This window comes from Lygodium microphyllum, chromosome 26 (assembly GCF_053477565.2).
Source record: "Lygodium microphyllum isolate KBCC chromosome 26, Lygodium_microphyllum_v1.1.10, whole genome shotgun sequence".
NCBI lineage: Eukaryota > Viridiplantae > Streptophyta > Polypodiopsida > Schizaeales > Lygodiaceae > Lygodium > Lygodium microphyllum.
In genome coordinates, this window is record NC_141160.1 from 71,857,064 (window position 1) to 71,870,002 (window position 12,939).

The 12,939-nt window shown below is 34.2% G+C and overlaps 1 pseudogene; it reads right to left on the minus strand.

Annotated features, from left to right (window-relative positions):
* Window positions 1–12,939, minus strand: part of LOC148013396 (uncharacterized) — a 34,445-nt pseudogene that overhangs the window by 20,675 nt on the left and 831 nt on the right.

Here is a 12,939-nt window from a genome sequence, read left to right on the forward strand (position 1 = left end):
GTTGGCTCTTTGAGAGAGAGAGAGAGAGAGAGAGAGAGAGGTGGCTATTTCTGTTTGCTTTCAACCCATATTGTTTGGCTGGTTGAGAGAGAGAGAGAGCGAGTAGCAGCAAGTAGACTCTCTTGTATTCTTGAACCACCCGGCCACCTCTAGGTCTGGTGCTATGTGAGAGAAAGACGACGATGTGCCCTACCACTAGTACTCATGAGAGAAAGAGAGAGTGACAGTCGCACTTGTACATGCACACCCGTTGCAGTCCTGTGCGTCCCCCCTTGCTATCATCTACACCTACTCTAGCTCCATTCCCTATTCAATGTAAACCTGTGCTAGGTGAGAGAGATAATATAATCTCCTGCGGAGTCCTGCCCAATGCATTCATGTGCTAGAGAGAGACAGAGAGATGCACCTGCTCTTCTATTATAGCGTATCACGTCCTTAACATTACTAAGGACTCATATCACGAGATCCAGAAGGAACTTTAGACACCTATCCATATAGAAAAAAAAGAGAAAATTTTTAGATACTTATCAAAGTATTTAGAAAAAGTCTCAACTAATAAAAGTGGAACACTTTACAAGTTAGTGATATAGTAAAATATTCCTGTGTAGGAATTTAAAAATTCTCTAGTTATCCATGTAGCGAAATTTTACTATATAAACAGACTAGTTAGAACTAATCATATAGTATTTTTTATATATAAGAAAACTAGTTGCAATCATGTAGATAGTTTTAAGAATTACTATTATGATAAAAAATATAAATTAAAATAATAGAAATAATTAAAAATGTTATCTTCATTAATAAAGAGATCAATTCAAGATGCATATATCATCAATACTCAAAGGTTTATTGTGATTTATTGTGACATGAATTTTCTCTCTATAGAGTAACCAATCCACGAGAGCTTTTCTCATGGCTGGCAATGTTTGCTCATTGCGTCCTCCTAAAAAAGGAGGATCTCTCTTAATAACACCATATGTCGATTTTAACGATGCATATAGCTCATCAATGGATTGGATGTCTAAATATTTGAGGAGAATGGTTATTGGGTTCCCATGGCTTGCTCAAAAGAAGTGGGTTTTGGTTCCTGTATCACTTTGACCATATAGGCATAGTGAATGGCTGTAAATCCATCATATTTCAGCCTATCCACACGATACCTAACTCTGGTAGACCTGCGCAAAGTAGGTTCACTCCTAGGTGCTCTCAAAACATCCCTGGTCTTCCTTACTCCAGGTGTAACAATAGAAGGAATACCCAACTCATCATCAATGCTCTGTTCTGAGCCATTGGATTCACCATCCACATAAGAGTGACCTGCATTCACATCAAACATGGGCTGATCTACCTTCTCTGTGAGCTCAATAGGGCAAGCATTGAGTGGAAGCTCTCTCTCTCTCTCTCTCTCTCTCTCTCTCTCTCTCTCTCTCCAAGCAATGGAGGAGGAGCTAGAGTTTGATTTAGTAGTGAAGGAGGTAGCAATGGAGAAAAAATAAACAATGGAGAACAAAGGAAAGCCAGGAGTAGTAGTCAAGGAGCTGTAAAGGTGCAATAGTAGAGTAGCAGTTGAGGGAGAATTGAGTCGGTTTTAGTTTGAGCTATATGGTTTTTATGCCTTCCATAGACCTTCTATACTGTATTGTTGAGCTTTTGTATGCCTTTTGTTGACTTCTTTATGCTTCTATGAATATTCTATCTGATGGATGCTTAGCTTGGCGATATTTTCCAATCTGCGAAAGAGAAGAATGGAAGCTCTTCATAGCTCGAAGAAGCAAAAGAAATAGCTATTGAAGACTTAAGTAATACTGACACTAATAATCTCTCAAAGGACAATATAGTGGCTCTAGTGATTCTTCATATTAGACATGCCTTTTAGGAGGTGTATTCATGACCAATAGAGGATTATTGAGAGTGATTCTTTGTTATTCTCATGTTTATTGAGAGAGCATATGTGAAAGAGATTGTATATGAGAAATAGCCAATTTCTATGAAGAAATTTTGTATTTACATGTGAGAGATTGAGAGAAAAACTATGAAATGTGAATACTATGCGATAAATTCCATTCAAAGTTTATTTGTGTTTCTTTGATTATTTGGTGGTTTTTATGAAGAATATATTGAAGATTTGTTATGATAAATCCATGGGAGATACATTTTATGATCACTACAACATATGGACTATATATTGATATCTAAAACAATGAAATATTTATAAAAAAATTTACCCCCATCATCGCTAAAACTGTCAGTATATACGTCTTTACAAATCAATCGCTCTTTTCGCTGCTATATACATTACTCTATGTGTCGCTAGCAATATACATAGTGATGCAAATAGTGGCATTTTTTGACGCATTTAATGATGTAAATAACAACTTGTGCAGAGTTATTTGCGACGTTAATAGTGACGGTTGCAAAGGAAAAAAAAAGGTGATAGGACATGTTATCATATCACCTTTCTAGCCCCATGTACTGAACAATGTTCCATAAAGTATTTATAAATTGAATACATAATTTTTATGGAAACACATATATCATGAGATGCTCGAAAGAAAGAGTTGTTAATTCAATATTCAAATAAGTACAATATCGATGATGATATCTCATAAAACTACATGGAATGATAGGAAGGATAGTTGAAAAAAAACATAGAAATTATCCATATATATTACAAAATGCGAGTTTATACAACAGATGAGAAACATATCCAAGAAAAGCTACATAGAAAGAGCATGTATGGATTGTAGGGCCAAAAAAAAATGATATGCACTCCATGAATCTAAGTGACTACTACAACTCCTCACTACTTGAGAGCTTATCTTGACGTATTGGAGCGTCGAACGGACTCTGCAATATAAATAACCAAATATTAATTCACAATACATAATGCATCATAAAAATAATAATAACTGAAAATAGAAAAGAGACATGACTTACTAGGCCATCGTGCACATATAATATATCGATAAGTGTACTGAGACATGTCTCTCTACACACCTAGTCTCCAAACTTGTAGGATTGCGATTTGTGATAGAGTGCTACAAGGAAAGCAAAGTAGCATTGTGGTGTGCAAATCGGATGATGTATGTGTACATAGCAAGCGTCGGAAGGCCCCCAAGAACAAATAACTCTACTTTAAGCTCAAAATTCAAGAGAATAGACTTGCATGACATGAGACAAAAAGACCAATTGGATACAAAGCGCTCCACAAAGCATGTATTTAATAATTTATTCATCTCCAAGCTAAAAAATAGCTCAATTTTTATAATTAGCATGCTTTAGCTTTTGTGTTTGCTTTTGTCCAAATAAAGAATAAAGCGATTGGGCGGCCCAAGAGTAGAGCAGTGCCCAAATACAATGTCAAATAATGAATATTAAAACCGTGCACCCATGCGCATACAAAATAATAAATATATGTCAATCGCTTCAATAAATAAGCGCGTCTAAATAAATATTAGCGCCACGCCTAATATGCGCACTCATAAAAAATGATATTTTTTTCTAAATAGCTTGAATACATGCTATCGCCCAGTACTTCCCAGCGCCACCCTCGTCTGCTCTACACATCAACTAAAACATTCACAATTATTAAAAATTAATAAAATTAAATTGATAAAATTAAATACCTAGCAATATTTAGCTACAAAATAAATAAATAGGTTTGAACTCTATCCTAACCTTAATTTAATACGAGTGCGCACTCTAAAATCATAAACGTCCATTAATTTAAATATATATTTTTCAGAATCACCCGCTATGAAATCACCCACTTACACATTAAATTCATGTGACGACTGAAAAGGACATGCATCCCCATCAACTTTTCACACAAAGAATCCACCTGGTGTACGAGCCCCGGCAAATAAATATAGTTTTGCGAAATCCACTGCAAAACCTCACAGAATCCACTGTGAAATATACCTCCTGGCATCATATCCCCAGGGTGGAATAGCAATTGTCCTCAATTGCTATTAGCTCAATGTGGAGCGAACAGTGAGAGGTAAGCACTTAGGTCACGAGCATGCATCCATTAGGCCTCTTCAACATGATGATTTTTAAACTTTACCAAATATCTAGAATATCTACAGTCAGCTCTACTAGTCATATAATCAATGTCTAAAATAGTTTCGGGTTCAAGGATTTCTGTTTCTTTTTCTAACAAAGGAGGATTTTCATAGATAGTGTGGACAGGTAATTGACATTTAAAAGGTCATAACAAACTGATATGAAAAGTATTATGGATTTTCAGTGTTGTGGTAATTCTAATTTAAATGCATTGTCATTGATTTTGTAAATGATTTTGAAAGGTCCATAAATCTAAGAGCTAGCTTTACTATAGGGTATTTCTCAACACTTTATAATCGTCTCTTTTCAATTCGTAACCAAACATAGTCATCAACTATAAAACTCATAGCTTTTCTTTTCTTATTAGCTTGTTTTGTGTATGATTGTCAGGCTTTTGTAATCATGTCTTTGACTTTAACAAAAATAGTAACATTCATATTGACAATATCATTAGCAGCTTGAACTTTGTGTGACAATGAGGTAACAAGTGTAGGTAATCTATATCCATAAATGATTTCAAAATGTGCTTTTCATGTAGGTATATGTGGAGTGTTATTATATGTAAACTGAAGTAAATGCAAGTGTATTACATGTTTGTGATTTTGAAATTGTGTATGCACGCAAAAGATCCAAAATTGTACTATTTGTAGCTTCTGTTTATCCATTTGTTTCAGGATGAAATGTAGATGAACAATCAATCTTTGTATCTAAATTAGCAAACAAAATAGTCAAAAATTATTACAGAATCTAAAATCATGATCAGAAATAATAACTTTTGACAAACCATGGTTAGTGAAAACGATTTTCAAAAACAATTGAGCAACTTGAGATGTAGTTAACGTTTTTTTGCATGGAATGAAATATGCTTGTTTGCTAAACCGATCTACAATAGTCTAAATCATATCATGATTAGCTTGAGTGTTAGACAAACCAATAATAAAATCCATTGAAATATGTTCCTATAGTCATTTTGGAATTGGTAAAGGCATTAACAAACCATATTACTTACCATGGTGTCGCCTAACTCTTTGACAAATTAAACATTTAGATATAAAGTTAGAAACATCAGATTCCATCTGTGATCAGTAAAAATCTTCAACTAATGTACGTAAAGTGAAAATAATACCTCTATGGCCTTAATATATGAGACAATGAATTTCATGCAACACAAATTATCTAAATGGAACAGTTACATATAACCTTTTCTCATAAAACATAAATCCATCAGCATAAGACAATGAATCAATTGGAATCCAGTTATTTACAATTTATTCCAATCGGCTTAAAAACTAGGGTCTTGATCATAGATATCTTTCATAAGAATAAGGGAATCAAAAGATATCATAGAAATATTATGAATAGTTGGTCTTTAACTCAAGGCATCAACAACAGTTTCTTTTTCGGATTAATATTGGATAAGTAGATGAAAACTTTGAATAAAAGCAGTCCATTTATTATGACAGTTAAAGATTTGTGGCTGACTAAGGAGATATTTAATACTTTGTTGGTTCGTTTTGATCATGAATTCAGATTCCATTAAATATTGTTTCCATTATCGTAAAGCTTATACTACTGCTAGCAATTTCTTATCATAGATAGAATACTTAAGTTCAGAGGGTTTAAGTTTACAGCTAGAGTAGGTTATGAGACATGAATCTTGCATAAGGACATCTCATATTCCAGATCTACTAGCATCAATGACTACTAGGAAGAATGGTCTATTAAAGTCAGGGAGTTGCAATACAAGAGCATGTGCTAAGGCATATTTCAGTAAATCAAAAGACTTTTGTTGATTTTCAGACCAATAATACACAATATATTTCTTTAATAATTTTGTCAAAGGTAATGCAAGCAATATAAAATTTCTCAAAAAATTTCTATAAAAGCTAGCAAGATCTAAGAAAAAACATAGTGCATGCACATTTTTAGGTATCGACCAATTCAAAATTGCTGTTATCTTTTTAGGATCAACTTTAATACCTTCAGATAAAACAATATGTCATAAACATTCAATGTGGATTTTTTAAAAATCACTCTTTTTAAGATTAGCATATAATCAATTCTCTTTCAATAATTTAAAAACCAAGGATAAATGTTCATAATGCACATTCTTATTTTTACTGAAAATCAATATGTCATCAAAAAAAACAAGAACACAATGTTGATGCTTCAAAAATATGTGATTCATCATACGATTGAATGTGGCTAGTGCATTAGTTAAACCAAAAGGCATAACAAGGAATTCATAATGTCCAAATTGAGTCCTAAATGCAGTTTTGAAAATATCAAATGTATCTAATCGTACTTGATGCTATCCAGATTTAAAATCTATTTTACTAAGTATTGTAGCCCCTTGTAGTTTATCCACGAGGTCGTCTACCCTAGGGATCGAATATCTATTCTTGACTATGATCTTATTTCGAGCACGATAATCAATGCACATCCTATAGGTGTTATTTTTCTTCTTGACTAATAGGACAAGTGTATCAAAAGGAGAACTACTGGGTCTAACAATTCTTCAACTTGATTTTGAATTTCTTTCTGTTCAATTTGATTATATCGATAATGTGCTTTACATAGTGGTTGAGAACTTGGAATTAAGTCTATTTTATGATCTTCAGGACGTGTAGGTGGTAAGCCAGGTGGTAAATCAATAGCAAAACAATCTTTAAATTGTGAAAGAAATTGTACGTATCTAGGATGCATGTGATTTTTCTTAACTTCAATTTCATTCACCCATATTAAGTAGAATTTGCTACATTTTCTTAATGCATGTTTAACCTATATATGACTAAGAAATGAAAAATTATCAAAAGTGTGCATACTATGCAATGTGATTTGTTTTCCATTAGAATGAATCTTCATTGAATGCGTGGAATAATCTATATCGAGATTATATTGATGACGACAATGCATTCCTAAGATAATGTCACTAGATTGCAAAGGCACAACTAAGAAATTTTTGCGCTCGACAGAATCACCAATTGTAATTTCTAAGTCATGCACTTCTTATGTTCCATTTTATATAGTATCTAAGAATACAACCATGATGCAATAATGAGTCGAAACAGTACGTAAACTCAATTCTTTGACCAATTTCACGAAAATAAAATCGTGTGCTCCTGTCATCGTATAAAATAATATTTTCTCTACCATGCACCAGACATTTCATCGTTAATAAAGAATGAAAATTTGACATACTTGATAAAGTATTTGAAGTAGTATCGATATCGTCATCGTCTTCTGTGAAATTTGACATTTCTTCATGGTCTTTATCTTCAGTTGCTCCCAAGTAATTGATGTGAATAGTTGACTTTTTGGATTGACAATTCACCGCTAGATGTCTAGGTTGATGGCACTTATAACAGACTATGGATTTAGCTTTAAAAACATTATTGGTAATAGCAAGAAGTTTAGGAATATTGGGATTTGACTGGAGAGATGGCTTAGGATTTGGATTTGTGTTTGATGGTAAAGCATGGGGTCGTGTCCAAGATTTACGGAATGAAGATGGAACAAAGCTGTTTTGGTTGAATCTTCGAAAGTTAGAATTGAATTGCTTTGTATCGAAGTTACCGTTATTCGAGAATTGTTATGGTCGCTTCTCTTGTCCTCAAATTTTGTCTTCAGTATTATGGGCCAAAGATATCGCATCCTCGAGAGTCGTTGGCTTGAACATGTTCACTTCCGCATAGAAGTGACCAAGTAAACTAGACATAAACTTACACTTATGGATCACCTCAGGTACATCTTCGAGCATTCAAAGTTACAATAAGGCATTCCCGAAACACTTAGTATATTGTGAAATAGGCTCGCGATCTCTTTGTTGCAGAAGATCCCTGTGTTTGATTGCTTTTTCGTGGAATTGAGGTGAAAGAAAATTCTACAAAAAATTCTTTTGAAAAATCTCCCAAATAATAGGACAATCAATGCTTTTGCAGATAACAGTCCACCATAGCGATGCTCTATCCACTAAATGATTAGTGGCACACTTGAGTTTGTCTTTTTCGACATACTATTCTTCATGAAAATAATCATCAAACTGATTGATAAAAGTGAGAATAGTCTTTCCATCATGTAACCTCGAGTGAGTTACTATATATAAATCCTAGGCATCACGTGCGTTCAAGGCATGTTTTATATATCCCTATGTAACCTATTTTGTAAAATTTTATTGGCCCTTATGTGACTTTTTAGCAATATTTATAAATCCCTTACTATGAGTTTATTTTTTTTAGTAAAGAATTTAATAGATCCCTATGTAATAGTATAGGTACAAGATACTACAATATAGAATTGACCACAAAGCAACTCCCAATGGTTCATAAAATCTCTTAGTAGTTCTAGTGAGTATGAAAATATCATTGTAATATAGAACATACAAAGATAGATTTCAATTTTTTATCAATAAAAGTAAGACTTTAAAATAATTTCTAGATAGAGACATCAGGTATATAACTAGAGCATGCAATTCTCAACCCAGAACTAGCTAGCAAAAAGCATTCACATTAGTTCTTTACGGCTAGCATTGCCTAAAGCTATGATACACAATTACTAGGAAGCTAGACTAGCCCGAAGTTAGTCTTAGAGGTCTTTAATTAAAAAAATACAAAACTAAATACTTTGACCATCCTATTACTATCTTTGGGCTCGCTTACATTGCAATATTGATCTTGATGTTGCACTATTATGGTGGTAGTAGGGCTCTAGCAAGGTATATCATTATATCTATTGTATCTAGTTCATCTCAAAATATCCTCTCCACGACTCCTCTTTTCTAGATCAAAGGCATATATGTCGCACATACATACACGTGCACACACACACACACACACTCTCTCTCTCTCTCTCTCTCTCTCTCTCTCTCTCTCTCTCTCTCTCTCTCTCTCTCTCTCTCTCTCTCTCTCTCTCTCTCTCTCTCTCTCTCTCTCTTTTGGAGATGACAAGAGATAAATGCTACTCAATCCATAATTCAAGCAACACAATGAAGCCACACTTCATTTGTAATTCAAGGAGATAGGTACATTAAAAGCAAAAACATGTTGTATTTCTATAGCCCAAGAGTAAATTCTAGGATAATCCACATAATTAATTTTTGCATTTGCTGAAAACTTATTTTGTGTTCCTTTATAAAGTAGATATAGCTATACCAAAAATGTGAATATACAAAATACACATTATGATTTAATGAAAAATATGGTTTTTTTATTTTTGCATTTATATAAAACTTATTTTGTATTCCTTTACAAAGTAGATATAGCTATACAAAAAATATGATATACAAAATTTTTCTCCAATCCATAAGTGTGTTCTACTTAACACCTTGGCGTTTTCAAAGCTAGAGTCCACGTTGATTCCGACATGCTTAGATGCATCACCATGATCCACTAGTCGCATTCTTGACACAAACATACAAATATAAAATATTAACATGAAGGAAAATGCCAAAAAATCACCTTGAAATCACTCTATCATAATTTTTTCCTTCACTCAATTTACATAGGAGATAATACTAAAAAAGAGAAAAAATAATGTTTGTTTATCTATCCTCAATGGTCGTTTACAAATTCATTGAAGATCTTCCAATCATTTTTATCAAGCTCATATCTGTTATTATTATAATCATATATGAGGTTTGCAAGAGCAATGACACTTTCAATATCTATCATATCAAGGTCTGTCAAATCATATGTAAAGGTCCGTGTTCCCTTTGATTTTTGATACCATCCAAGTTAAACCTCCACTCCTAAGGGGCTTATCTAGGAGGCTAAACCCTCTCTTGTATTTCACATAGGCACCACCAACTTTTCTTCTCATCTTTTAAACTCATCCTAAGTACCACACACTTTGGCTTTTATTTTTTTTAATACTTTTTGAAGATCTTATCAATAGCCTTGTGATCTTCCCATTGGTATGCTCTTCTTGGAAGAACACAACACAATCTGAACCAATGCCAAATAGATTGTCATTTGTTTGAGTATGATGTTTCTCCTCCTTACTATAGTATACTCCTTGTCACACCCTTGTAAGCCTATCTTTGGACAATGTGGGATTGCCATTGAGTTGACTTACCAATGTTGATTTAAAAAGAAACCTGTTATTGTCAAGCTCGACTACTAGATTTACTTTGTCCTTTTCATCTAACAAAGAATCTACTACATGTCTTATCTCACTTGTGGATACATACTCCTCTGAATCCACTCCATCATTTGTAGGAGCTGAAAATTCCTCATCTATATTGGAATCCTGGAAATTTGAACTGGTGTAAGCATTAAAAAACCCTTCGGACTAAGGCTCCAACCACCATTGTTTATCCTCTTTACCTTTTGGTTTCATTTGTAAACGCTCACAAATGTGGTGAGCACTTTGTAATCCACTTTTCAAGGCATCAATTATCTTCCCATCAGTGGAAACACATTTGTAATCACCTAAATTTGCTTCTTCCATGGTCTCCTTGAGATTCAACTCTCTCCATACATGCTTCTGTTTCTTATGGGCACATGCAAATTTCACACTATTCTCCTTGCACTCAAAATATGAAAGCCTATTCAAGATCCCTATACTATGTAGCATGTCCATCAAATCATAAGTAAGCTCTTGGCCAACCATGCTCCCAACTTTGTTGAAGAATATTTCAATTGCATCAGATCCAATCAAATGTATTGGAAGTATCTTATTTGAATGAAAGTCTTTAAAATATTTTATGAGCAGTACAACAAAGTGACACGAGAGTTGTACATCTAAGAATGCCTCCTTACTAATAAAATTTTTTGACAATGTATATGTTGCATGTTTCATAATCCAAGATCTCCAAACTTGAAAAAAAAATGCCACTTTTGTTGGTAAATGGACTCTCGCCACCAAGCTGAAGTGTGGAGACAAGAAAATACCAAGTTGAAGTGTGGAGACAAGAAAATATCAATGTAGTCTCCTACAATTTCAAGGTAAGCTTGTGTTCCCACCATGCTCCTCTCTTTTCTATGTTTTCCATTATTTGCTAGCTCTCCCAAACACCATTGGACTTGCCTACTACACATTCTTTGTGCTGCAGCCCAATTTTGACGATCATCTCGCCTAATATCAGCTTCCTTGAGCATATGCTTGTCAACTGAAAAGGAATCATAAACAATGGCAACATGATTCAAGGTAACCCAAACATCACCAAGAGCTAGTTGACGCTTTGGTTTGTCAAGAATATTGACAAGCCTTTTTCCATTATGTATAAAATCTTGATCATGTAGACCAAAAACCTCTCCATTTGATAATTTGGCTAAGAGAGGCCATCCATCCCATTCAATCTTGTATCTAGTGCCATGTTTGTGAACATAATCAGCTAACATTAGTTTTCTTCGTCGACTATCTCCATCTGATGCATATCCAATAATAGGACCTATTGTCGAGGCAAGCTTCTCATCCCACAATGTTGAGATTTATGTCATAAAATTTAAAAGTTGATAGAAAATATTTTTTACGATCCCAAAAAACAAATTTTGCAATATGTTTACCTTATTCGCTTCTTTATGGTAGTCTCATCTTCCACCAAAATAAAGTGAATCTTTCCTGTAATGCCATGTTTTTCTGTCTCCTTCCGATATATTTCAGCAATGGCCTCAAAAATATATCCATCTTTACCAAGTATGAAGTGGATGGCTTGTCTATGGGCTCTCTTTGTCGTTGAGAGTGAAGGGCCATTGAGCTTAGTAGTGAGGAAATCATGCAACCTTGGTCCACCCCACATCTTTGCAACCTCAAACAAAGCTTTGGTATTTGCACTATATCGTTGGCCTCCCTTTGATCGTAACATATTTGTAGCTGTCTTGCAAGAAGTCCCAGAGAGCAGGTTTTCCCCCAAACTTTCCCAATCTATGGGCTTCTATTATATTGTTACAAAATCTCTTCACATCTCTTCGACTAAGAGACTCCATGTTGACTTCAGGTAAGCTCCTTATTTTCAATGAAAGAGCTGTAAGCCGAACCTTATACTTGCATAGTTAAATGTGAGTTCTCTTATATGCTTTTTGGAAACAAGCGTTGTTTGTTTGAGCTCCTGTCTAGTGAGATAATCTAATCTTCTGTCAAATCCAGATCCCCTATCCCCTCTCTTCTCTTGGGCTAACTTCTCCCTATATACTCTTATCCTAAAGTCAAAAAGCTTAGGTATACCTTTGCAATGAGCACAAGAGAAGCCTACTATTTGAAATACGTGGACAATCAATGCGACGAAAACAACCATCTATTTGAAAGCATGTATTTCCATAATTCAGATTTGCCCTGATAAAAGGCTCTGAAAACCAAAGTTTGCCACTACATTGATTATCTAATAAAGATTTCACATTGATGCTCTTCTTGCTGACCTCAATTATGTGACTCCATAAACCCCAACATAACAAGTTTAAACTTACCAATGAATTTTCATCATCTTTATGGTGATTTAGAGATGAGGCCAATGGATCACCCTGAGTTAAATTTCTAGCCTTTGTAGAGACCATGAACTTGCTCAGAGATGTTTGTTTTGGATCATGCACTATACCCTTTCGAGGACGTCCACGCAATCCTATGAGCAATGGCTTGGATTTTTCCTCCTCCTTCAAATATGCCTTTGTGTGCAATATTGATTTTGTATGCTCTATCAAAATTGTATATATGTCAAACCTTGAAGGACACAAATGTAGCTACATGTCATCGTACTTGCACCTTACACAAGCAAAGCTTTTGTCTTTGAAGTCATGTAAGGTAGCTTCGATGACCTCAAAATCCCAATCTACATGATGAAAAGTAGACTTATATTATATAATGAGTTTGATATTAAAAAGCCTAATCTAATGCACAGCCTATTTTTCAATAAAAAGAACTGCATATATAAACTCAAACAAA